At 34.3% G+C, this 26,989-nt stretch overlaps 1 protein-coding gene and 2 pseudogenes across 3 annotated transcripts in view; 1 reads left to right on the plus strand and 2 right to left on the minus strand.

Annotated features, from left to right (window-relative positions):
• Positions 1-26,989, minus strand: part of GLCE (glucuronic acid epimerase) — an 87,798-nt gene that overhangs the window by 20,072 nt on the left and 40,737 nt on the right. The window lies entirely within an intron of this gene.
• On the plus strand, positions 13,342-13,675 carry LOC120604463 (heat shock factor-binding protein 1-like; annotated as a pseudogene).
• On the minus strand, positions 21,718-21,836 carry LOC120604793 (uncharacterized; annotated as a pseudogene).

Genomic DNA, 26,989 nt, shown 5'->3' on the forward strand with positions numbered 1-26,989 from the left:
TGGTTGTAACATATTACATTCCCATCAAGAGTGCACAGAGTTCCAGTTACTCCATATCCTCGGCATTTATTTATGTTTTCCATTTATTTATGTCTTCTTTAACTTGGAAGTTCATATTCTAAGCATATCACGCATTCCACCTGACACGCTTACTTCTGTAGGAAAATTTTAGAGTGCCAATAGACCACCAAAGCAATTCCAGCTTTCTAAAATGCAGCAACCATAAAGTAGGCAGAGAGAATAATACAAGAAACATTTGTTAAGTAATTTAAAGCAGTACGTACAGACATTGACTGGAACCTGATCAACTACCTTTCCATACTAATAGAAGGAAAGAAGCCCTGTTCACACAAAAACATTAAATTAATGAAGTAAAAAAGAAAAACTGGTCTCCAGAAGAACATTAAAAACCAAAATGTGAACCCCATTTCAAACACAAGATAATATATTTACAGCTATTCCTTATCTATACTGCAAAGTACTTTCGTTTTCATTTATTCATTTAATTCTTGCAACAATTCAATGAAACAGGCAGGAAAATGAGTGCTATTTTTCTCAAAAGAGAAAACCGAGGCTTAACAATATTAAGTAGCTTGTGGAGTCAGGGAAACTAGGTCTTGATTCCAAGCTCTATTATGTCAGGGATTCCCAAACTCAGAATATTAACTCTCATCTGGGCTGGGAAGAGATGTTTCAAGATCTTCCCAGGTGATTCTGATGATTAATTAGGTTTGGGTACCAATATACCATACCATATCAGCAGTTCTTAAATTTTACTGGGCATCAGAATTACCTGGAGGGCTCATTCGAACACAGATTGCTAGGGTTTCTGATTTACTAGGGTTTCTGATTCGCTAAATCTGGGTAGGGGCTGAATAATCTACCTGTCTAACCAGTTCCAGGTGAGAAATCTATGCCGTTGGACCACACTTTGAGAATCACTATAATATACCATATGCACATCAAGTGTATATAACTAGTATTATTTTCAAATGACGAAATATGTATGCTGCCCAAACTCAGAATCATTTTAGGCAATTCTGAAGATTAAGGTCATTAGCATACTGATTTTTATAGTATAATTAATCCATATACTCCAGAGAGACTACTTCAGTTAATGCCCTTGCTTTTTCTAAAGTTAACAAAGTAGTGATTCAAGTGCTTGCTAAAACCCTAAGCATAAAGTCATATTTGGAAAAATGCTGCAAGTTGTGGCTTTTGCCTGTATACTGAAGAATCTTAGTCAGCTAGAACATATTTTGAACGAATTCTTTCAGAAGGGTAGGTATGTGGTATACACTTTGAAGGCTTGTAGAACTAAAAATCTGTTTCTTCTTAGTCAAATAACTTATCTGGCTAAAAAATTTTGGGGTCCAAACTGTGATGTTTAATTATAAGAGCAATGTAAGGCTAGTCTGCCTTTTTTTCCCTTTCCTTTTGCTTGTCTTTCTTCTTGCCCAGATGCCTGATTATTATTATTTTAACAAGAAAAAGTACAAAGTTTCAACAGGATAGCTGTTAGTTTCTTTTTATTAAATTTTCCAGTATTTATCTGGCAATGTCTTTTTGATTTATAGACTAGGGTCATCCTTCAGTTTAGAAAAATGTTTTCCTACAGTGTGTTTAATAATTGCTTCTGTTAAATTTGTTCCCATCTCTTGAAGAACATCAATTAGCTCTACGTTGAATCTCTTACTTTATCCTTTATGTCTATCATCTTTTTCTTCATATTTTCTTTTTTCATCTCTTTTCTCCTTTTCCTTTGCATTCTGGGACAGCTTCTCAGACTCATATTCCATGTCACTGAGTCAGCTGCCTGAAGTTTCTAATCTGCTTTCTATTGTTTCTGCTGCACAATTTAATTTGGATACTGAATATCTAGTTACTATTCTATTGTTTATTCAGATACTTCATCTTTTAGTTTTTAACCTATTTTATCTAAAATCCCTTTTAATTTATGCCTCCCCATTAGCTAGCTCCCTTTCACCTAGGTATACTGACTTATAAACTCATTTTCCATGTTTTACTCCAAAGACTCCACAATATTTTTAATTTGCAAGTAAAAAAAAAAAAGCTTTCTAAAATTCCCTTGTTATTAAAAGTACTAATAACATACTAAATCTGACAAGCTTTGGGTAGGCCTGCATGGCAGGCCTTACAAACTCAGAGACTTGAAAGTAACCACACAGGATGGTCTGAATATAAAATTCCTAACTTAAAAGTGGGTCATGGCAGGTAGTCACATCCTAGGCCTGTAGTTTCCTTGGCAAAGGTTAATCTTTACCTTAAGCGAGCCCATCTATTGTCTTTTTGCATCAAAGATAACATACCTGAAATGCCAGAGAAATCTTCTCTTCCAGACCCCTTAGGGGACAACTCTGCACCAGAGCACAAGACCCTTCACTGTTATCTTGTTCCCCACACACCATCTCTGTGTGCTGTAAATATTAATGATTAACTATCTGGTCCCCACCAATGTAAAAGAAGTTTGTGTCTCTCCACTTTTTAATCCAATCCCAGAGATGTCTCTACTTTGCTTTCTCCTGCCCCTTAATCTACCACCAACAGATTTCATGTAACACTCCTTATGTCTCTTTCTTTGATTCTAATATATAAAATAAGCTGCACAACTGCCATTCTCTGGAGCATCTTCTCACTCCATTGAGATTTTGCTTCCTGGCAACTATTGTCAGTTTGGCTCAAACTCATAAAAATTCTCTACATGTATGGTGGACCTTTCTTATGTTGACAGTATCAGGAGTATGCTTTTGCCCTGTATTGAATGCCACATTCCTCTTTTTTAGTGGTTGCAAAGTCTTATCTCAGATTTTGTCCCAGGTTATTTCCTGTATGAACTTTCATTAGGAAGTACATAATGTCTGATGGTCTTTTTGTTGTTAGTAGTAATCTGTGTGTTTAGGTGTTGTCAGTCTAATCCAGCCATTATAAAGTTCTCCAATAGCAGTCCATCTACTAGTTTTAGCAATCACTGATGATTGTTTCACTAGGGGTAACAAAATGGTGCTATTCCAATTCTATCAGCCCTTCCTAATGTATTAGCTGAAATACGTCTCCAAAGAAAATTTTGCCCTTATGATCTATTTAGTTATCTTATGGTATATACGGTTTATATAGGAAAGGCAGAATTAATGCTTGAATTTTTCCTTTTATTTACCAATTTTTAAAATAATGAATTGGTTCTCTAACAACTTCCAAAAATAAAGGTTTTTAAAGTAATATGTGAACTCACAAGTCTTAAACATACTCATTGCAGTTATTACTTTTGAATGTTCAAATTATCCCATCTTTCATCAGTGCAAGTCTCTTCCATTTGGCTCCTAAGTCCTTTTGACATTTCTATATTTTCCATGTTTCAGTGCCAGTATACTATTTTTAAATATATTTAGTCACTTCAATGGTGACTGGAGGTGGGGTTAGAGGGAGTAAGATGCCTGTACCCAGACTGCTATCTAAATGTTAGAATTAGGTTCTGCTGTTACTAGCAGACACCAGAAACACATCTTTGGATGTTCCAGTCATTGCTATTTTTCACTCATGTAAAAGGAACTGTTGACCTTAAGAATATACCTGCCAAAAAGAAGAATATACCTGCCAAAAAGGACTCCTTGTGGTTAACTGGGCTCAAATTCATAATCAGAGTCTAGCAGTTACTGTTTGCAGAAGTCTCACACACACATGCTGCATCTCAGGGAAAAGCCAAACTGGGCTGCCAAGCCTTAGGCACTGTGTTCCTGCTGTCTAAGCTGACCCTTATAAGAGAGCTCCTAGCATCATATTTCAACCAACAAGACTGAGTCTTTCCCTGTCAGATCAGAGCTGCATAGCTATAGCTTTACTGCATCTTCACCAACCAATCAGAGCAGCTCCATTCTGACCAATCAGGATGGTGTTTTTTTGACCAATCAAACTGTGAAGATGTGGAGCCCTCATTTGCATGAGAACTGGCCAATCAGGGACCAGGGGCAGGCATTATTCATTATATAAGCCACCTTTACCTCTGCCTCATGGGAGTACACTTTTACATTTCCTTCAAAGTCTGTGTTTCCCTGCCTGGAGCTGTAATATTAGAGGTGGAGCTGTCTGGCTGGAGTGGAGCAAAACTGTAACAGGAGAGCTGTAACACTGGAGCCACCTTGCCTGGGCTGCCTCACCTGGACCACCCTGCCTAAGCTCTATCACAGCCATGGTGATGTTCCATGGTTGTGCTGTATCATAACTGAGCTGTCTCACAACTATGCTGTTCCATAGCTGAGCTGTGTCACAACTGAGCTATTGGCACTGAATAAAGTCTCCCCTCCTTCACTATACCCCAAACTGGGGACTCCTGTTGGCAGTAAACTAGCAATGAGCCTTTTGGTTGACAAAATCCAGAAACAGGAAGTCTAGAGTTAATACGTCATCAAGAATCTAGGCACTTTTTACCTTTTTACATCACACTATAGCCTGAGAAAGCTACTGAAGCCTTGGCCATCACGTCTGTGTTGTAGCCCAAAAAGAAGAGGAAAGACAGAAGGGCAAAAGAGTGTATCATATCTCTCAGCGGAATGTCTTATCCATTGTAGGTATTCCATAAATATTAAATTGGAATGCCTTATTTGGTCACACTAGTCACAGTGTTTATAGTCAAGTATATTTTCAAACTAATCTATTGCCTTGTTTTACCTAATATGGCAACCTAGTCTTCCCATAGTGCAGAGCTTGTGCTGAAAATCATTCCCAGCATTCCATGGGTAGGTCAACCCTGCTACCTTCATCTATCTTCAAACTTGTATGAGACATATTTAGTTTAGTTTTATTCTTTTAAACCACCAAACCACATTCGAATGATAAAGGAAGTTTTTAGTTTGTTTTTTCTTTCTTTCCTTTTTTTGAGGGCATAGGAAGAAAGGTTACAAGGAAAGGAGACATTTAGTGGGTAGTTTTACCATGTCAGGTGCTACACATACTTTGTTACTGAAATCAAACCCTAAGAAGAAGCTCTTGTTATCACCAGCATAGTTGAGGAAACTAGTTTTAACTCTGCTGAAGAAAAATTATTAACAAGCACACAGTGGGATTTTAACTTAGATTTATCTGGGTTCAAAGTGTAGGTTCTTTATATCAGATCACAATAGCATACTATCTGGCTCTAAGTTATTATTTACTTTCTCATCATCTAGATCAGAGCAGAATGATTTGCCCTTGGTTTGTGCAGACATCTTAAACTACTAGTATTATGCAGCAGCTTCTGAAACTAAAATTTGTTTCTGAAAAGAGCTTCTAAATGTATTCAGCTTAATTCTACCTCACATTGAAAGCAATAATATAAAGAACTAGGACAGGAATGTTTTTTAAAGAGCAGCTTTGTATCCGGAAAAGCTAAACAATTATAGTGTAGCTAAAATGTTCTTTGAAGTACTGTATAGTACTTAACTAAAAAAGGTCTCTGCTTCTTTTAAGCCATGTGTCAAACTAAGAATATGCCATGTAAATAAATCAGTTTAGAAAGGAGTTCCAGGCTTCTCCAGCTGTGTAAGATTTCTCCCCTCATTAGGAAACTGAGAAGAAAAGCTAATGTGTTTTACTTTGCATGGTTCATGCATGGGAGACTTTATAATACAAATTGGTAGAATTATCCTAAGCAGTTCTATAAAATAGCTGCTGATAATAAGTTTTTATCAAGTTTGGTGCAATCCTGTAAAACAGGAACGACAAAAGAGGAAAGGTTCATTAAGTTGCTTGTTTGTAGTAATTTTCAACAATCGTAAGGCATAAAGATACAGTCTTGGCCATCCAGCAGAACCTGTATGTGGAAGAAATCAGTGCCCAAGCTGATTTTTAAATGTAAGAAATTATAGGACTAATTTTTGACACAGATGTAGTAGAATGCAGTTCTGAGCTATTCCACAAAGCTACGCAGAAAGCATCACATTGGAGAAAATGTCGAATGTGCTAACAGGAATCATGTAAGAACAAACTGTCAGGTTGTTAGATTATACTGTGAACTCTATTTGCTAGTTGATTTAGTGTTTTTCTAATGTTTATGATAAAAACAAACATCTAATATACCAGTCTTCTGATGCTATATAGTCTTTTGCAATTAAAAAAACATAAGGTTAGCCCCCATATTTTAGATTTCTCTTATTAATAGTTAACAGAATAGCAGGGTGGAAGACAAAGAAGGGAAAGAGAAGAGACTAGCAGTTCTGAGTCCTTATTAATTAATGTAATCACATATAATTTTCATAACTACAAAGTGGGTATAATCTCCATTTTCCTGGTAGGAAACTGACATGGAGCCAACTGTTGACTTAACCACCTACTTAAAAGCTTTGCTACTACTGCCAGTTACTTCGCTTCTGTGAAGCACAGTTTCTTCATCAGTAAAACAGAAGAGGTACTACTATCCCTTAGGTATCTCACAGGGTGGTCTTGAGGACGAAATGAGATAATGTATATATTTAAAAAAATGTAGAAACCTTAGATTCGTTTTTCTTCTTGCAGAGGATACTAAGTTGTCCAAAGTCTACAGCTGGCAACCAAAACCAGATTAAAGGACTAGAACCCAATTTTTGAACACTTAGTCAAATGTTTGCCATTACACTACATTTTCATAATACTTCATTTCCTATCTTCTACTACTACAGCATGCTAAATTTAAAAAAAAGTATGTCTCAAAGGTCATATAGTACCTTCCAAATTTGGAAAACAGTCAACAAGTTTTTCATCTTCAATTTCTATTATGTGGTATGTTAACATTTTCCAAATAGGCAAACTGAAAAAAGAGAGTATATGTCTCACCCCTCCCCCCCAAAAGAACACCTTTCTTTAAGCTTTTGTAATTTTTATTATCTCATAAAAGTTGATAAGAACAGCAATCAAGAAACAAATAAAATCTGCCTTTTCACAGAATGATATATTGATATGGAAAATAAATTTTATCAGTAACAAATGTGAATTAAATAAGATTTAAGCTAAGATTTCCCAGATGTACAATTTTTTAAGCAAATGGGAAAGTTACCAAATTGAATTAACTTCAGCACTGTAGGAACTTTATTTAACTCTTACTTAAGACCTTACTGCATGCTGAGCACAGGGTATACTTACTGTTGGTTTTTAAGTTTGAGATGAATGTAAATTACAACACAAATTCCATTCACTTAAATAAAAAATGTGGCAGAAGTAAAAATGAAATTTATCCAAAATAACATTTCTTAATGTATAGAAATACATTTTTATACATTATCTAAGGGTTGAAACTAAGTTTTTACTGACATTTACATAAACAGTCTCAGATATTGGCACTGAGATTATTTACAAAGGAGAAACTTAAATTACAAATATTTGGCAAAGAGAAATTTAAGTGTTTTTCTTTCCAAATCAAAATTCTTTCCTCCATAAATATATGTGTATATCATGTATATTCCATATACCTATATTTATACATACATACAACATATATCAATATCTATATTTTCTTCTTGCAACAAGCCCCACCATACAGCCCACACGATGCTTCATGTTTTTTAAAAAATTGCTCCTTCAAAATAGAATTTAAAGTATTATTCTACAGCTTATAAACTTTAGGTTTAAAACTGTGGCAAATACTGATTAAGGAATAAGAAATTAAGATGATACACAAATCTTCCTCTCTCTATTAAGCCACCACCAAGCAGCTATGTCCTCCAAACAATCCAATAGGAATCTAGGTTATAAACTGACCTTCTTTATGCCCTATGATGCAAATTTGTAATAAGAATAGAGATCTTTCTTTTTGTAGGTGCTAAAACTCCATCTCTATGAAGCAGACTGAGTTTAAAGAGGCTTTACATTATACACTGAACTTGAAGACAGGACACCAATGTTTTCTACTCCCTTACTATTGCCTGGGATTGGGAAGGGGAAGAATGTTCAAGTATGATACTGATGTCTGTTTCTTCACTAAAAATTAAATTCTTCTAGCAGTTTCTTGGTATAAATTTATATAGCCTGAATGCAGAAATGAAACAAGGGATCTGATTTATAAGTTAAAAACAAACAAAATCAATGAAACTTTTCTCATTCTCCACTTTAGTTATAAGAAGTAACTAAGGAGGTCAGGAATTTGGTGGTTTCAAGATTTTTAGGGAGTTGTATAGAATCTTTTACATGTTTTTCATATACTCTAGGCCCGAAACTCTTGGAGTTTATAGAACGCCCTTAAGTTAAACGTGCCCAACTTGAACATACTTTTCTGTAAGGAATTCCTTAAGATGACTCATCAAATTCTAAGCCAGTATACCTTCTTTCAGGTTTTCCAGAAAAATGAGAAATTACCCTAAAATGTCCAAATATGAATATTCTACAATCTTTAGTAATATCAAATAAACTATATCTTTAAACTATTAGAAAATTATTTCTCATTCGTATATTCCTTAGAGTCTGCTGCTCCTCTCCAAACAGTACACCCTCCACTTAAACAGAAATACTCTAAATTAGTCCATGATTTTACACTACTCTAAACCTTGTAACTCTCCAAAGATGAATTTCTTATACACCCTTGTGGTTGCATTTATATTACAAATTCTCCTTGAGAAAGAGAATGCTTGAGTGAATAGACTTTTTCCTTCCAAAGCAGCTATAGCAATGTGGTTTTGTTATCCTTCCATATAATGTTCTAATTATTCCCGGAATACATTTGAATAAATTTCTATGAATATAATTCCTGCCTCTTATTCTACTTTGCTATCCTAAACACTGACTTATATCTCTCCTCTAAAGAAAAGTAGACAGTGAAAACTCATTTTCGACTTCTGGCCTCCAGAACTCTAAGATAAAACGTTTATATTGTTTTAAGCCACTCAGTTTGTGGTAACTTGTTACAACAGCAATAGAAAATTAATATACCTAGCAATTATTAAACCTCAATATTTACTATTTTTACTGACCCCCGGTTGTAGATATTTATATAAATTCTGCACTTTAATACTACTTTGATAATCAGGTTTGGCAGGCATAATCTTTTGGCTAATGAGACAGCAAATCTCAATTAGAAGGAAAATATTCAAACTAAAAAAACAGGGATAAATCATGCCTCTTATGTAGAATACATTTAAACAAACATCAGTTGCTGAGAGAGAAGGATGACGTTTCCAAATATAATCGTATATTTGTCTTCTTTTAATTATTCTAGTTTTCCTTCATCTATTTTAAAGCTGTTATTAGATGCCTATATATTTAGGATTTTTATATGCTCTTGATGAATTGACCCCACTTACATTACAAAATATCTTATTTCTTGCTCTAAAATCTACATTTTCTGATATTAATATAGGATCTTCAGCTTTCTTTTGATTAGTGTCTACATTGTATATTTCTCATCTGTTCACTTTTAACCTATATCTTTACATTCAAAGCATTTTTCGTAGATGATATATATTTTTCTTTTTTAAAAAATCCAGTCAGACAATCTCTTTTAACTAGGATGTTTAGACCATTTACATTTAATGTGATTATTGATATGGTTGGATTTAAATCTTATCCTGCTATTTGTCTCTTTTCTTTGTTCTTTTTCTTTTTGTCCTACCATTTTTTAGTGAGCATTTTTCATGATTCCATTTCTGCCACTGACTTATTAACTATACCTTTAAAAAAAAAAAAACAACTTCTACTTATATTACAGACACCACGATATTTTCCTTCTTGTTTTAAGCAATTATTTTTAAGGAAAAAAATCCTTAAATGAAGCAAAAGTGGCATTTATATCCACCCACATATGCACCATTTCCAGTGCTCTTAATTTCTTTTTGTAGATGCAATTTTCCATCTGATATAATTTTTCTTTCTGCCTGAAGAACTACTTTTAACATTTATTGTAGTCCAGGTCTGTTGGTGACGGTGACAAGTTCTCTCAGCTTTGTTGATCCAAAAGTCTTTATTTTGCCTTCACTTTGGAAAGATGTTTTTTTGCCAGGTACTGAGTTCTAGGCTGAGTTTTTTTTCCTTCTTTCAGTATTTTAAAGATGTCACTGTCTTCTGACATGCATAGTTTCTGACAAGAGGTCGACGTTAATTTTTATATATTTGTTCATCTGTCATTTAGGGTGATATTTTTTTCCTCTGGCTGCTTTTAAGGTAATTTTCAAGATTTCTATCATTTAGTTTCAACACTTTGATTATTGTGCCTGGTTCTTCTGCTTGAAGATTTATGAACTTCTATAATCTGTGGATTTATAGTGTTCATCAAACTTGGTAAATATTTATCCACTATTTCTTAAAATATTTTTTGTCTTGCCATCTTCTGAAACTTATTATATTTGTGTTAAACTGCTTGATATTGCCCCATAGCTCACTGATTTTTTTCCAATTAGTTTTTTCTCTTGATGTTTCATTTTAGATAGCTGCTATTGCTATGTCTTCAGGTTTTAACTAATCTTTTTCTCTTTCAATGTCTAATCTGTTAATCTCATTTGCTGTATTTTCCATTTCAGATATTATACTTTTCATCTCTAGAAGTTCTATTTGGGTGTCTTTTAAAAAATAACTTCTATTTCTCTCCTTGGCAAGTTCATGTATCCTTCTACCTCCTGAACATATGGAGTATATTTGTAATTGCTGCTTCAATGTCCCTGTCCGCTAATTCAGTCAGATGTGTCATTTCTTTCTCTCTTCTTATTGATTTGTCTTAGTTATGGGTCATATTTTCCTGCTTCTTTGTTTGTCTGATAAATTTTGATAGGATGCAAAACATTAAGAATTTTACATTGTTGGGTACTGGATATTTTTTCCAGACTTGTTATGGACATATTTATCTTTTGTGCTTAATCTTCACTATATGAATATATTGCATACTTTTTAAAATAGAAAATGCAATTTTATAGCAAGTGAATGGGCAAATAAATGTGTATAATTTTTTACCCTTGACAAATTTTAAGTGTACAGTACTGTTAACTATAAGCACAATGTTATATAGCAGATCTCTAGAACTTTTCCATCCTGCGTAACTGAAACTTTATGCTCATTGAACAGCAACTCCCCATTTCCTCTAGCACCTAGCAACCACTATTCTGCTTCTATGAATTTAACTACTTTGGATACTCATATAAGTGGAACTGTGCAGCAGTCCTTTTGTGACTGCCTTGATTCACTTAGCATAAGGTCCTCAAAATTCATCCACGTTGTTGCATGACAGAATTTCTTCTTTTTAAAGCCTGAATAATAATATTCCATTGTGTATATACTGCATTTTCTTTTTTCATTCACTCGTTGATGAACATTTAGAGTGCTTCCACATCCTGGCTATTGTGAATAATGCTTCGATGAACAAAGAAGTGCAAATACCTCTCTGAGATCCTGATTTTAATTATTTTGAATAAATACCCAGGGACTGCTGGATCATATGGTATGGATTTTTTGTATTCCTTTAAGTGTTTCTCAGCTTTGTTCTGGGCATACTTAAGTTACTTGGAAGCTGATTGCTTCAAGGCTTACTTTTAAACTTTGTTAGGTGGGACCAGATGAACATTATCTATGTGCCTAGCTTTTTCCAGTGAACATTATCTGTGTATCCTGAGATTCATCTACGTGGTTGTGTACTGCAATAGTTCCATTGCTGTTCCATTATTCTCATTGCTGTCTGGTATTCCACTGTATACAAATATGCTACTATTTAGTTATCCAGTTTGCTGTTGTTGAAAATTTTGGATTGTTTTCAGTTTTTGGCTATGTGAATATTGCTCTATGAACATTCTCACATATATGTTTTGGTGAAAAAAATGGTTCCATTTCTGTTGGCTATATACTAAAAAGCAGAATTACAAGGTCATATGGTATGAATATGAATAAGTTCATCTTTAATGACCAAAAAAAAAATTATTAACCAGAGTGGTTAAAGCAATTTGTATTCCCACCAGCTGTGGAAAATGAATGGCAGATACGACACACCCTCACCAACATCTGGTATTGTCAGACTTTAAGTCTAGACATTCTGTAGGGTCGGCATGGTATCTCATCATGGGTTAATCTGTACTAATGAGGTGACTAATGAAATGGAGGATATTTTTACTATGTCTGTTTACTTTTTAAATATATTCTGGACAGTGAGTGACCTTTTAAGTGTTTTGTGCATTTTTCTATTGGGTTGTTTGTCTTCCTTATTGCTGAGTAGCAATTTTTTATGTATTCTGGCTAAGTTGTCAGGTATATGTAATGCAAGTTGCTATATCTTTTTCCCACTCTGTGGCTTGCCTTTTCATTGCTAATGGTATCTTAATGGTATAAGAATTTCTTAATTTTAACATAGTCCAATTAGTCATTTTTTTCTTTTATTGTCAATGCTTTATGCATTGTTTAAGAATTTTTGCCTAGCTTGTGGTCAAAATATTGCTTACTTCCAGAAGCTTTGTTATTTTACTTTTTATATCTATAATTCATCTGTAATTAACTTCTTTATATGGTTTGAGGTTGAGATCAAGATTCACCTTTTTTTTTCCCCACATGGATATCTAATTGACCTAGCACAATTTATTGAAAAGAACGTCCTTTCCTCTCTGCACTACAATGCTATCTTTGATATTAATCAAGTGACCATATTTGTATGCATCTGTTGGCTCTATTTTGTTTCATTGGCTTCTCTTTTCTTTGCCAGAACCACGTTGTCTTTATTACTGTATAATAATTCATTATAATAAGTCTTGATATCTTATAGTATAAATCTTCCAGTTTTGTTATTCTTCAAAACAATCATGGCTATTCTTGGTCCTTTGCATTTCCATTATAATTTAAGAATCAGCTTGCTGATTTCAAAGAACAAGCAAATCTTTTGGAATTTTGTTTGAGACTGCATTGAATCTAAGTGGAGAGAACTGACATCTTTCAATCATTGAGTCTTTCAATCCATGAACTGGCATATTCTTCCATTTATTTGTCTTAATTTCTCCCAATAATATCTTAAAATGTTCAGGATAGAAGTCTTGTTAGATTAATTTTGGGTATTTGATGTTTTTGATAATATTGATATGTCATGTAAAAATTTTCACTTTTTGTTTGTTTACTGCTGGTATACAGGCCTAAAATTGATTTTTGTATATAAATCAGTAAGCTGGCAACTTTGCTAAATTCACTTTTTAATCCTATTAGTTTGTAGATTCTTTTTAATTTTCTTCGTAACACTCATGTTCTGAAAACTGAAATACTTTCAGTTTTATTCTTCTTTTTCTAATCATTATGCTTCTTCCCTATTGCACGGTCTAGGCTGGCACTGTCCAATAGAACTTGCTGTGATAATGGAAATGTTCTACATTTGTGGTATATGGTAGCTACTAGCCACATATGCCTATTGAGCATCTTATATGTAGCCAGTGAGTGATGATCTATAATTTTAATTTTAGCTAACTGAAATTTAAATTGCCACATGTGGGTCGGTGATGGTCTGAGACTTCACTGCCAGGTTAGGAACCGAGGAGATGGCTGAGATTGACCTCAAGACCATGCAGAATCTCACCTAGGTCATGGAGACACTCTTGCAACAGATGCAAGATAAATTTCAGACCATGACCAATCAGATCATTGACAGAATTTATGACATGAGTGGTCACATTGATGACCCCGAGAAAAATTTTGCAGACCTCATGACACAGGCTGGTGGTGTGGAAGAACTGGATTTTAAAACAAGACACCTGCCACGTAAAAGAATTGAAAGTTGGTAATTTACACAGAAATGTGGAACATTGTTTTTATAAGCCAAGTGAAGACCAAATAGCCTTTTGCAACTACTATGTGTAGACAGGTTTTATGTTATAAAGTGTGCATTCTTCTTATCACATAATATATATTAGTTTATAGAGTGATTTTCCCAAGTTTCTGGAACATACAACAACTTCACATCCTGGACCTTGGTCAGTTGTACTATTAAATATTAAACACTAAAACTTTGGTGATTCCTGCATAAAACTGTCCATTTTTTTAGTATATAAAAAAAATTGCCACATGTAGTATTGGACAGTTCAGGTCTAGGAGCTCCAACTTGATGGTGAATACAAGTGGTTAATATAAGCGACATCTTTGTTTTACTCCTTATCTCAAAATAAATGCTTTTACTATTCCATCACTAAATGTGAGGCTTGTTGTAGGTTTTTTGGGGGAGTAGAGTGAGAGTATAACTTCCTATTAGATTAAGAAAGGTCTATTCTACTGACTGATTGCTAAAAACATTTAATAAGACTCGAACAGGTATATTTTATCAAATTTTCAACTTGATATAGCCTGTTGAGATAATATTCTTTTTCTTTTTTCTGTTAATCTGGTTACACTGATTGGGTTCTGAAGGTTAAATCAAACTTGTGCTCCTATACTAAATGCAACTTGCTCATGACATCTATCTGTCTCTGTCTCTATCTCTGTCTTTCTCTCTAATCTATCCAGATTTGATTTGCTACATTAGTATCAGCTCTATAATGAAAATATTTAAGACTGGTGACTTGTGTTGTTTACAGGGCTTTACTAATACTGATATTCTCTCTCCAAAGTATCCTTTTATATAAATAGGGGTCATCTCTAATGATTAATTGGATATCTTTACTGTAAAACATACAAATTAGTCTAGTCCGGATAATTGAGGCCTGGGGCAGTAACATATATTCTCCACACTCTTAGTGACTTAGCAAAACAAATTTCTTGCTCATACATGGTCTACTGCCTCAAATTACATTTAAACAATTAATCATCATTGATTTAATTAGCCAATAATTTTATGTGTACTTTTTTCCTACTGACATCTACTCAAGATTATACTAGTTAGCAGTCTTACTCTGACTGAAGACATGAAATCTGTATTAAAAGTCCTGATTTACAGATTAGAAATTCAAACATGAAGTCCCTATAATGTTTCCATGTAGCCATGTTTTGATTTTTCACTAAAGAGTTAGAATTCATTTTAGTATGAACTTCCCTCCTTGCCAATTTAGCAGTACTCTGAAGACGCCATTGTTCCTATGCTGTTTTGTAACAAACCCTATGAACAAAGTAAAAATGCTACATTTAAAAAGTGACTGATTGGCTATATTACTGCCTCAGATTTTCCTGTCAACCGCATTAGTACATTTGTGAGACAGGTAGGGTTTACAGAGACTAGGAGGTTTATCAGATCTTTATAAAAACATTTTATTTGTTATATCTATTTATCCTAAGAGTATTCAGAATTCTATCTAGTTTGACATTTCAACAGCAATGTTTGAACTTTGCCAAAATCATGTTTATTACTCATGAAATAGTTTCAAACTGTTAACAATTTGAAACAAAATTGGTATTTGTGTCAAAGACCTAATTCTTATCCAACTCACCTAAAGATAAGCAGTTTAGTGACAGAAAATTCTATGATCAAAAGATAGTCTAATGACTTGAACTAATATTGAAGAATTGAAAAAAGTATCTGTGTTGTGTATTTAGGAGGGTGAGTTTTGATGACTTTAGAGCCTTAAGTCCTACAAAAAATCTGAAGCTTCACATATATAACATTAGGAAGCTATATAGCATAGTAGTTAGGAAGCTATATAGCATAGTAGTTAAGGATGAAGGCTTCTAACTCCTCCTCCTGGGTTTGAATTCTGGCTCTATCACTTATTAACTCTGTGTCCTTAAGATAGTTGTTTAACTTGGTTACATCTGTTTCCTTATAATCCTATGGGCTTCAAGAATAACTACTTCATAGAGTAGGATTAAATGAGTACACAATGCCAGACACATAGAAAATACTGAATAAATGTTAGGAAATACCACCACTACTATCATATTTTTTAAAAAGTGAGAGAATCTTTAATAATTAAAAATGTAAGTCAAAGTTCAAAATTTTAAATTTAAACATACTTTATGGGAAGTTGTATATTTTCAATCTAATGTCTATCCAAGTTTCAAAACCTTTACTATTCTACAAATTAATTTTATTCTTTATACATGATGACCCAATCAACAAGTGTTTATTAAACACATCTTAGTCACTGGGATGTAGAAACAAGAGGCACAACTGCCTCTCAAAATCTTAATCATCATTAACAAATCAGTTATTTAGAATTAACAAATCAGTTATTTAGAATTAAGACCATATTTTATCTTTGTGATAATATATATTCTAATTATGATGACAGGAAATTCCAAGTTGCAAAAGGTGCCTGCAAAAATGCCCAGTGTATTGCAGGCATTCCCAGAACTAAGGGCTCGGAGGACCAAATAATCTAACCCTTCCCTAGCTCCTGCCTGCAAAAAAAAGGGGGGGAAAGCTTTAAAAATATTTGGCTAATGTTATAGTTTTTTATTCCTAATGGCAAAAATCATACTTCTTTACATGTACTGGATTACTATAGGTATATGTAGTACCATAAGCACTTAAATTCACCAGCATAGTTGTATTGAGCTACCCATTCTAAAGAAACAAAACAAAATAAAAATCTCTATTTATTGGTTAAGAACCAGAAAAGAAAGTAGGCCAATTGTATATACCTTTTATGTTAGGTTTAGTACATGACTTTTGGCATCTGAATCATAGAGCTGGGAATAATCTTAAAAACCACAGTCCAAATGTTTAATGACTTGTCTAAAGTCACACGACTAGTATTGGCTGCACCAACATTAGAATTCAACTCTACTGATTCCTAAGGCTATGCTTTCCACTTCAACTTACTGCCTTTATTGATCTAACTGCAACACCAAAAAAATAGACTCAGGAAATGCTTTTATATTATCCTACTTAATGTTGCAATATAGTTTACTCTGGAATACAAAAGAAATACTGAATTCTGGACTTTTTCCTTACCAAATGTCAACTAACATATAGCACTTTTAAAATAAAAAGTCTATAGTATGATTGCTTATACATACTGAAACAATTTCCCGTATGATTTTATATTTGAAATATTTTCTATGTTTAGTCATTGGAGAATTTTAATATGCTAGAATAAAGAACACTAAATAACTAATGACTGGATAAATTAAGTGTACAGTAAGATCACTAATGTAACAAAAATGTTAAAACTTACAACTGACAAAAATTCTATATAGTTGTTAATTTTGACAGTATAACATTACTACAGATAAAGATGGTTTAATCACTATGCAAATGGAATTTACTGATTTACCATAAAATGAGTTTATTGACAAAACAGTTTAAAGTGTTACTTGTATTATATAAATTTGTTTTGCAAATGTTAAACCAAATATTATTCTAAGAGTTTAATTAGAGTTATTGCGAATGTGCTGAATTTTTGATATTTTTATTGCTAACGGCAATGTAAATGTGTAGTACTTCTGACAAGAGAATTTTTATTTTTAAGGAAGCTATTAGTTATCACTAATATCATCAGAGAATCCTCTCTGAGATATCAGTTAGAGACTCAGTCATATGATTAGCATTAATGCGTTCCATGCTAGCAGTTCTCTCATATAATGTTTTCCCAAAGTGAAGCCCCTTAAGGATGCAAAAAATACTACATAAGGTTGAGATTATCTCAGTCTTATCTAATTATTAGCTTCCATACCAGAGGCTTAAAAGTGTATAGAGATTTTCTACTAATTTTCATTACTTTTCTAATTTTAGGAGAAGTGTAATATAGTAGAGAAGAGTATAGATTTTTAGGTAAGAAAACAATGGTTCAAATCCTGACTTTGCCACTACTAGCTGTATTACCTTAGATAAATTTTCTTTATTTGTAAAATGTGGGTAATCATGCATATCCCATAGGCTAATTGTGGGATTACGTTAAATAACACGCAAAACAAAGTAATTGGCTTGAAGTTAACTAAAGAGCAACTGCTCAAAAGTTAAATTCCATCTTTCCTCAATTCTCCAATTTCAGAAATGATGATTTAAACACTGTAAGGTAAAACTGATACTGTCAACTGTCACACAAGCACAACTGCTTGTAGCTGCCACTTTATTAGTCTGGGGTGGTAAAGGATGCTCAACTGAAGTCACAAACTTCACCTTCTGAGTCTTCTATAAATAAGGAAGTAGGCTGCCATCATGACCTTAACAAACAAAAACCCACACCTTCCTTTTTTTCCCTCCCCCCACTGCTGTTCAGGAAAAGAAATGGGGGAAATAAAATATATATAGTACTTTTTTCCTCCTTTCACAAGGCTAGGAAAACACTGTCATATCTTATTCACAAAGAGAGACTGAGAAGGTAAACAATATGTTATGACCAGAGCAGCTACTATAAAAAGGTGTGCACTTTCCAATTTAAAACTTGCTGGCTTAAATTCAAAAACTGTCATCATCATACCTACATCAAAACCTGGGTTTAGCCACTAAAATACCAGTGATGTATTCACACTATCAAATAGGATGTTTAAAGAAATGTATTCATTCTAAAGCAGACAAGAAAGTCATCTTTCTCTTTATAATGACCTCTAATATTATTAACATTATTTTCAGAATCTGAATATATAAATAAAGTGCTGTTTTGGTTTTCTCTTACTGAAACAGGGGTTAACACATCAGATTAACTGGAATCTGTCAATAGAATCAATCATAATTACCCAAATGATGTGAGAGGAATACTATCCTTTAAGGCATATAGTATTTTCCCAATTTAAGCATATATTTTATGTAATAATACAATATGTTTTTAAAAGAACCTTATATAGCAAACAAACAGAAAAATCAACTTAAATAACATGGCACCCCTGCACACATTCTAAGAGATTAAATACAGGTCTCTACAAAACAGAAATAGTAAATATGAAGTTCAAATAGGGTAAAAATCACTAAAACTTCATGTCTTTATTCCATTCTGATAAAAGTTAAGTATAAGCTGGGAATTCAATTAGTTAATTGAATTGCAGGGATTTTTAGTATTTAAAATGCAAGAAAATGATGAGTATTCCACCCATTTTTACTAATTCAGCTCAATGAAGCAATATATTAAAGTAGTTTTAAAATTTATTTATTTTTTATTAAGTTTATTGGGGTAGCATTGGTTAATACAATTATATAATTTTCAGGTGTACATTATAATTTGACATCTGTATATTCTATTGTGTTTACCACCCAAAGTCCAGTTTCCTTCAGCTACCATATATTTGACCCCTTTACCCCTCTACCCTCCCCCTCCTCCCCCGCTTACCCTCTGGTAACCACTAGTCTATAGTTCATGTCCATGAGTCTCTGTTTGTTTGTTCTGTTCATTTGTTGCTTTTAGGTTTATATCCCACATATAAGTGACATCATGTGATTTTCAAGTTTTTCTGTCTGGCTTATTTCGCTTAGCAATGATTATCTCGAGGTCCATCCATGTTGTCGCAAATGGCTGAGTAATATTCCATTGTATAGAAGTACCACAGCTTCTTTAGCCAATCATCTATCATAGGACACATCGGTTGCTTCCATGTCCTGGCCACTGTGAATGCTGCTGCTATGAACATCGGTGTGCAAATATCTTCTCAGATATGAGTTTTTAAGTCTTTGGGGAAAATACCCAGTACTTAGAGGAATTGCTGGATCATATGGTGGATCAATTCTTAGCTTTTTGAGGAACCTCCATACTATTTCCCATAGTGGCTGTACCAATTTGCAGTCCCACCAGCAGTGTATGAGGGTTCCTTTTTCTCCACAACCTCTCCAACATTTATTATTACTTCTCTTGTTGATTATAGCTATTCTAACAGGTGTGAGATGGTATCTCATTGTGGTTTTGATTTGCATTTCCCTAATAGCTGGCGACGTTGAACATCTTTTCAAATATCTGTTGGCCATTTGTATGTTCTCTAGGGAAAAGTGTCTGTTCAGGTTTTCTGCCCATTTTTTATTAGATTTTTTTTTTTTTTTTTTGCTGTTATTGAGTTGTATGAGTCCTTTGCATATTTTGGATATTAGGCCCTTATCGGAGGTGTTGCTTGCAAATATATTTTCCCATTCGGATGGCTGTCTCTTTACCTGTTGATTTCTTTTGCTGAGCAGAGCTTTTTAGTTTGATGTAGTCCCATTCATTTGTTTTTGCTTTTACTTCCCTTGTTTTGGGGGTCAAATTCATAAAAACCTCTTTAAGTCCAGGGTCCTTGAGTTTAGTTCCTATGTTTCCTTCTATGCATTTTGTTTCAGGTCTTATATTCAGGTCTTTAATCCATTTTGAGTTAATTTTGGTATGTGGTGACAGACAATAGTCTAGTTTCATTCTTTTGCAGGTGGCTTTCCAGTTTTCCCAGCACTATTTATTGAAGAGGTTTTCTTTTCTCCACTGTATGTTTTTGGCTTCTTTGTCGAAATTATTTGCCCATATAAATATGGGTTTACTTCTGGACTCTCGATTCTGTTCCACTGGTCCGTGTGTGTTTTGCTGCCAATACCATGCCGTTTTGATAACTGTCGCTTTGTAGTATAATTTGAAGTCAGGCAGAGTGATGCCTCCAGCCTCATTCTTTTTTCTCAGGATGGCTTTGGTAATTCGGGGTCTTTTGTGTTTCCATACAAATCTCATGATTTTTTGTTCTATTTCTTTAAAAAATGCCGATGGGATTTTGATGGGGATTGCATTAAATCTGTATAATGCTTTAGGTAACATGGTCATTTTAACTATGTTGATTCTTCCAATCCAAGAACACGGAATACCTTTCCATTTCTTTGTATCTTTTTCGATTTCTTTTAATAGGATCTTGTAGTTTTCATTATATAGGTCCTTCACATGTTTAGTTAGATTTATTCCTAGGTATTTTATTCTTTTTCTTGCAATTGCAAAAGGAATTATTTTTCCACTTCTTTTTCTGACACTTCATTATTAGAGTATAGGAACGCTATGGATTTTTGAACATTGATTTTGAACAGACTTTACTGTATTTGCTTATTATTTCTAGTAGTGTTGTTGTGGAGTCTTCAGGGTTTTTTATATAGAGAACCATGTCATCCGCAAATAGTGACAGTTTAACTTCTTCGTTTCTTATTTGAATGCCTTTTATATCTTTTTCTCACTAGGACCTCCAATGTTATATTGAATAACAGTGGTGATAGTGGATAGCCTTGCCTTGTTACTGATCTTAGGGGAAAGTTTTTAGTTTTTCACCATTAAGTATAATGTTGGCTGAGGATTTGTCACAGATAGCCTTTATTATGTTAAGGTACTTTCTTTCTATACCGATTTTCTTAAGTATTTTGATTGTAAATGGATGCTGTATCTTGTAGAAGGCTTTTTCTGCATCTATTGATATAATCATATGATTATTTTTTAATTTGTTTATGTGGTGTATCACATTAATTGATTTGAATATGCTGAACCATCTCTGGGCCCCTGGGATGAAGCCCACTTGATCGTGGTGTATAATCTTTTTAATATGTTGCTGTATTTGGTTCGCTAAAATCTTATTTAGGATTTTTGTATCTGTGTTCGTGAGAGATATTGGTCTGTAGTTTTCTTTTTTTGTGTTATCTTTACCAGGTTTTGGTATCAGGGTAATATTGGCCTCATAAAATAAGTTTGGGAAGTATTGCCTCCTCTTCGATTTTTGGAAGAGTTTGAGGAGGATAGGTATTAAATCTTCTTTGAATGTTTGGTAGAATTCACTGGTAAAGCCATCTGGTCCTGGACTTTTTGGTAGGTTTTTGATGATTGTCTCAATTTCCATACTGCCGATCAGTCTATTTAGATTTTCCAGTTATTCTTTTTTATTTATTTTTTTATTTTTTAGGCCAGGCAACCCTTGGTTGACCTCACAGATTGCAAGGACCTTGTCAGCTTACAATCCTTTTTTTATTTTTTATGCCTACAGCACCTGGTCTTCCTAGGTGGTCTCCCATCCAAGTACTAACCAGGCCTGACCCTGCTTAGCTTCCCAGATCAGACGAGATCGGACTTGCTCAGGGTAGCATGGCTGTAGACTCCAGTTATTCTTGATTCAGTCTAGGAAGGTTGTGTTTTTCTAAGTACTGGTCCATTTCTTCTAGGTTATTAAATTTGGTATTATATACTTTTTCATAGTATTCTTGTATGATCCTTTGTATTTCTGTGGTATCAGTCATAATCGCCCCTTTCATCCCTGATTTTGTTTATTTGTGTCCTTTCTCTTTTTTCTTTAGTGCATCTAGCCAGGAATTTGTCAATTTTATTAACCTTCTCAAAGAACCAGCTCTATGTTGCATTTATTTTTTTCTAGTTTTGTTTGTTTTCAATTTCATTTATTTCTGCTCCAATTTTGATGATTTCTTTCCTTCTGCTGACTTCAGGCTTCATTTGTTCTTTCTTTTCTAGTTTTTAAGATGAAGTGTTAGGTTGTTTATTTGGGCTTGTTCTTGTTTTTGGAGATAGGCCTGTAATGATATGAGCTTTCCTCTTATGACTGCTTTTGCTGTGTCCTAAAAGTTTTCATATGTTGTACTATCATTATCATTTGTTTCTATGTATCTCTTGATCTCTCTTTTTATTTCTTCTCTGATCCAGTTATTACTTCGGTAGCATGTTGTTTAATCTCCATGTATTTGTGATTCTTCCTGCTTTCTTTTTGCAGTTGATCTCTAGTTTCAAAGCATTATGATCAGAGAATATGGTTGGTATGATTTCAATCTTCTTAGATTTGTTGAGGCTATTTCTGTGTCCTAGTATATGGTCGATCCTTGAGAATGTTCCATGTGCACTAGAGAAAAGTGTATAAGCAGCTGTTTTGGGATGGAAAGCTCTGTAAATGTCAATTATGTCCAGCTGGTCTAATGTGTCATTTAAGGATGTTATTTCCTTACTCATTTTCTGTTTGGATGATCTGTCCATATCTGCCAGTGGGGTATTTAGGTCCCCTACTACGACAGTGTTTTGGTCTGTTTCTCTCTTTAGTTCTGTGAGTAATTGCTTTACATATTTCGGGGCTCCCTGATTGGGAGCCTAGATATTAATAAGTGTTATGTTTTCTTGATGCATCATTCCCTTTATCATTATGAAGTGTCTCTCAGTATCTTTCACCTTTTTTATTTTGAAGTCTATTTCGTCCAATATTAGTACCTCCCACTTTTCTCTGAATGCCATTTGCTTGAATATCATTTTCCATCCTTTCACTTTGAGTCTATATTTGTCTTTGGAACTGAGATGTGTCTCTTGGAAGCAGCATATGGTTGGGTTTGTTTTTTGATCCATTCTGTAACTCTGTGCCTTTTTATTGGTGAGTTCTGTCCATGTAATCCTAGTCCATTTAGTCTTTGAATCCTCCCCTTTTCAGTCATTGTTGTCTCAGTCTGTCCCTACATGTGCTGAACATTCATTACTATCTTGCTGTAGCAATTCTCTTATTATTTAAGCTTAAAATGCCCTGTTCTTAGTAAAGATTGCACTCCTCTGCTTTTATTTGCCTGATAGTCATCTTACTCCTAATTATGGTTTTTTTTGGTTTTTTTTTTTTTTGTCATTTTATTTTAGGTGAGCTGACTCCTTTCAGTATTTCCTGTAGTGCAGGCCTTGTAGTGGAGAATTCCCTCAGTTTTTGTATGCCTGGAAAAGTCTTAATTTCTCCTTCATATCTAAAGGAGAACTTACCTGGATACATTATTCTAAGCTGGTAGTTCCTTTCGCTTAATATTTTGAATATTTCATTCCACTCCTTTCTGGCTAGCAAGATATGTGCTGAGAAGTCTGATGATAATCTAATGGGTTTTCCTTTACAAGTTACCATTTTCTTCTCCCTGGCTGCCCTGAGAATTCTGTCTTTGTCATTGATTTTTGATAATTTTAATACAATGTGTCTTAGTGAAGGCCTTTTTGGGTTGAAATAATTGGGAGTTCTGTTGACTTCTTGAATTCCAAGCTCCATTGTTTTTTGATCCTTATCATTCCTTAGATTTGGGAAATTCTCTTCAGCTATTTGTCTGAAAATGCTTTCTAGTCCCTGCTCCTTTTCCTCTCCTTCAATAATGCCCATTATTCTTGTTTCCTCTCCTGATGGTATCAGCTAGTTCTTGTATTTCTCTTTCATTATTTTTCATTCTTCTTCCTTCTGATTAATTTCTAGATATCTGTCTTTGATATCACTGAACCTTTCCTTCATTTGGTCGACTCTATTTCCCAAGCATGCTATTTCATTTTTCAACTCTTGCAGTGTATTTTTTTTTTTTTTTAATCTCCAGAAGATCTATTCTGTTCTTTTTGAGGGTTTCAATCTCCTTGCTCTGCTCATCTAGTTGTTTTTTCAGTTCCTGAAATTGTTGATATGACTTGTTTCGGAACTCACTTTTTTCAGAAGTACCATCCTAAATTCTCTGTCATTTAAGTCGCATATTTTTAAGTCACATATTTCTATGTCTGTAAGCTTATTTTCTGGAGATTTTTCTCTTTCTTTCTGAAATGCTTTGTCACCTTGGTTGTTCATGATGTTAAATGGACTATTTCTCTGCCTGGGTATTAATGGAAATGTATTCTGCTTTTTTTACAGAAAGAGGATTTATTATATAAAGGTCTCTCTTTAGCCTGATGCAAAGAAGGTGCTTTTCTTTTGGTTTCCAGTATGTGGTGTCTAAGCTTTTTGGATCCTTGCTTTATATGAAGGCTTAAAAATGCCTTTTTATATTTAATCACGCTCACTATCCTCAGTTTCAGTCCCTACCAGTGTTAGCAACAGTTTCGGTAGCATTTGCTCAGATTCTTCTGGGGCCCCACAGTGTTCAGTGTTGGAGGATATGAGGAGAGAGTCCCTCTGGGTTGGGAGTTAGAGGCTGCAGCTCAGCCTCAACTGCAGCTGGTAAAAATCTACTGTTGTTTTTCTGCTGTCTGCTTCTCTGACTTCTGACTTGATGACTGGGCACTGTCACGCGGAGCTCACAATACTCCCAAGTAGGGCTGTTCAGGGAACTTGCCTTTCCTTTCCCCCTCCCCCTCCTCCTATAGGGAGCTCTGGTGGCTGCGAGAGGCAGCTTCTTTATTTCTCCCAGTCCACCGCCCAACACCCAGGGTTCTGACCTGTGGTAGCTCTTATGAGCAGATCCCACGCTCAGACGTGCTGGTGTGCAGTTTGGGTGTTTTTTGTTGAGTTTTAGATGTTCAGCTTATTAATGTTTCAAGGGGAGAGATCTGGGGACGTCTCTCACTCTGCCATGTTTTCTAAAGTATTTTTAACATGTCAATTTAAGTGTTTAGGTAAAGTGGCCCAAGTTTAAAAACAGTCATTTCTAATCTCTTTCATCTAATACTAACTGATTAGTTATAAGAACATACCAGAGGTTGCATATGTTGACAGACATCCCGAGAAAGTATTTCTGTTCATTTGATAGTCAAGGGGGAAAAGATCTTACCTCAGATCCTAAAATTTCTTTTTCTAAAGTGACATTTGTCAATCCAAAGTCAATCTTTAGCACTAACAGAATTTATTACATTTTACCTTGTCTTGCATGTCTTCTCAGTCAAAGATGTAATCTATGATAGATTCTTATCAAGCCATCTAGCTTTGGATAATAATGAAATTATCATTCAAAGACTCAGCTATAGAAAAAATTATATATTCATTATATTGCAATAAGCACAGAAAACCAAAACTCACATATGGAAATGTGTATTATTATAAAAGATAGCTAAACATTCAGAGATGATAGCAACTAGTTCAATTAAAAAATTATACTGGTAAAGACTCTATCCACCCGGATGAACATAAAAGGAGAAAAATCAAGAGAAATCAAAGGGACCAGCTGCCCTTTCACAAAGATATGGATGGCATATCAACACCATCAGTCACTGGGGAAATATAAAACCACAACATACCACTACACATGTATCAGAACAGCTAGAAGACAAAAACAAACTGACAACACTAAGATGTGGACAAAGATGCACAGCAACAGGAACTCTCATACACTGGTGGTAGAAATTCAAAACTGTATAGCCACTTGGAAAAAAGTTTGACAGTTTTTTATAAAGTTAAATATACACTTACAATAAAGTCTATAATCCCACTCTTAGGTATTTACCCAAATGAAATAATAACAAAAACAAAAAAACACCTTTATGTAAATGTTTGTAATAGCTTATCACAACCCAAAACTGGAAAGTTTTACCTCAAAAGGTAAAAGGATAAACAAAATGTGGTAATACAATGGAATGCTACTAGGCAATATAAAAGAACAAACTAATGATTTATGTACAGGTCGATGAATATTCAATGCATTTTGTCAAGTGAAAAAAGCCAGTCCTAAGAGGCTACATGTTACATGATCTATATGAAATTCTGGAACAGGCTAACTAAAGAAATGGAAAACACACCAGCAGTTGCCAGGGTTTAGGGTGAGAAAATGGGCTGACTAGAGGGGCAGCACAAGGTAATTTGGGGGTTGACAGAACTGTTGTTGGTAAATACACGACTCTGCATTTCTCAAAACCCACAGAACTGTGTAACACAAAGAGTGAATTTTATAGGATACAGATTAAACAACAAAACACACTAGGACGTCAGGGAATGCAAACTGTGACAAAAGAATCTGACTGTATCACAAATGAGTGACATGGAGTGAAGGAGATGTGGAAGACCTGCCTTAACTAACTTTGGAAAATAGCATTTTGGCTGGATACCGTGAGAATAAAAAAACAAAACAAAACAACTGTACACAAATACTATTCTGTTTGGTAAATCTGTTTCTCATAGGAATATGGGTTAGCAATTCTAGAACTACTATAGCTGTATAGCAAATATGTAAATGTAGTTACAAATAAGCAAAAAGGGAATGCTAGAATAATCCTTATGGTGCTAGATTGGACTTGGAGGTATCAGTATGAACTAATCTGTTTTATGTATATATAGACAGATAGTATGTACAGAAATAAACATTTCTGTACACACGCACTCTCTCTTTCTCTCTCTCTCTCTCTCTCTCTCTCTCACACACACACACACACACACACACATCCTAGCTCTGACTGCTGAAAGGCCTAGAAGCAGTAACATTTCAGTAGCAATGAGCACTTCTAGCACCCAGAAGTTGGGTGCTAAATACTTATCTCCAATTAGACCTAAATACTATTCTACAATTAGATGGACCTGGCCTCTTGAGAGAAGTGAGTGATTCCCGGCC

The sequence above is a fragment of the Pteropus medius genome, unplaced genomic scaffold, assembly GCF_902729225.1.
Source record: "Pteropus medius unplaced genomic scaffold, Ma_sr-lr_union100, whole genome shotgun sequence".
Classification (NCBI taxonomy): domain Eukaryota; kingdom Metazoa; phylum Chordata; class Mammalia; order Chiroptera; family Pteropodidae; genus Pteropus; species Pteropus medius.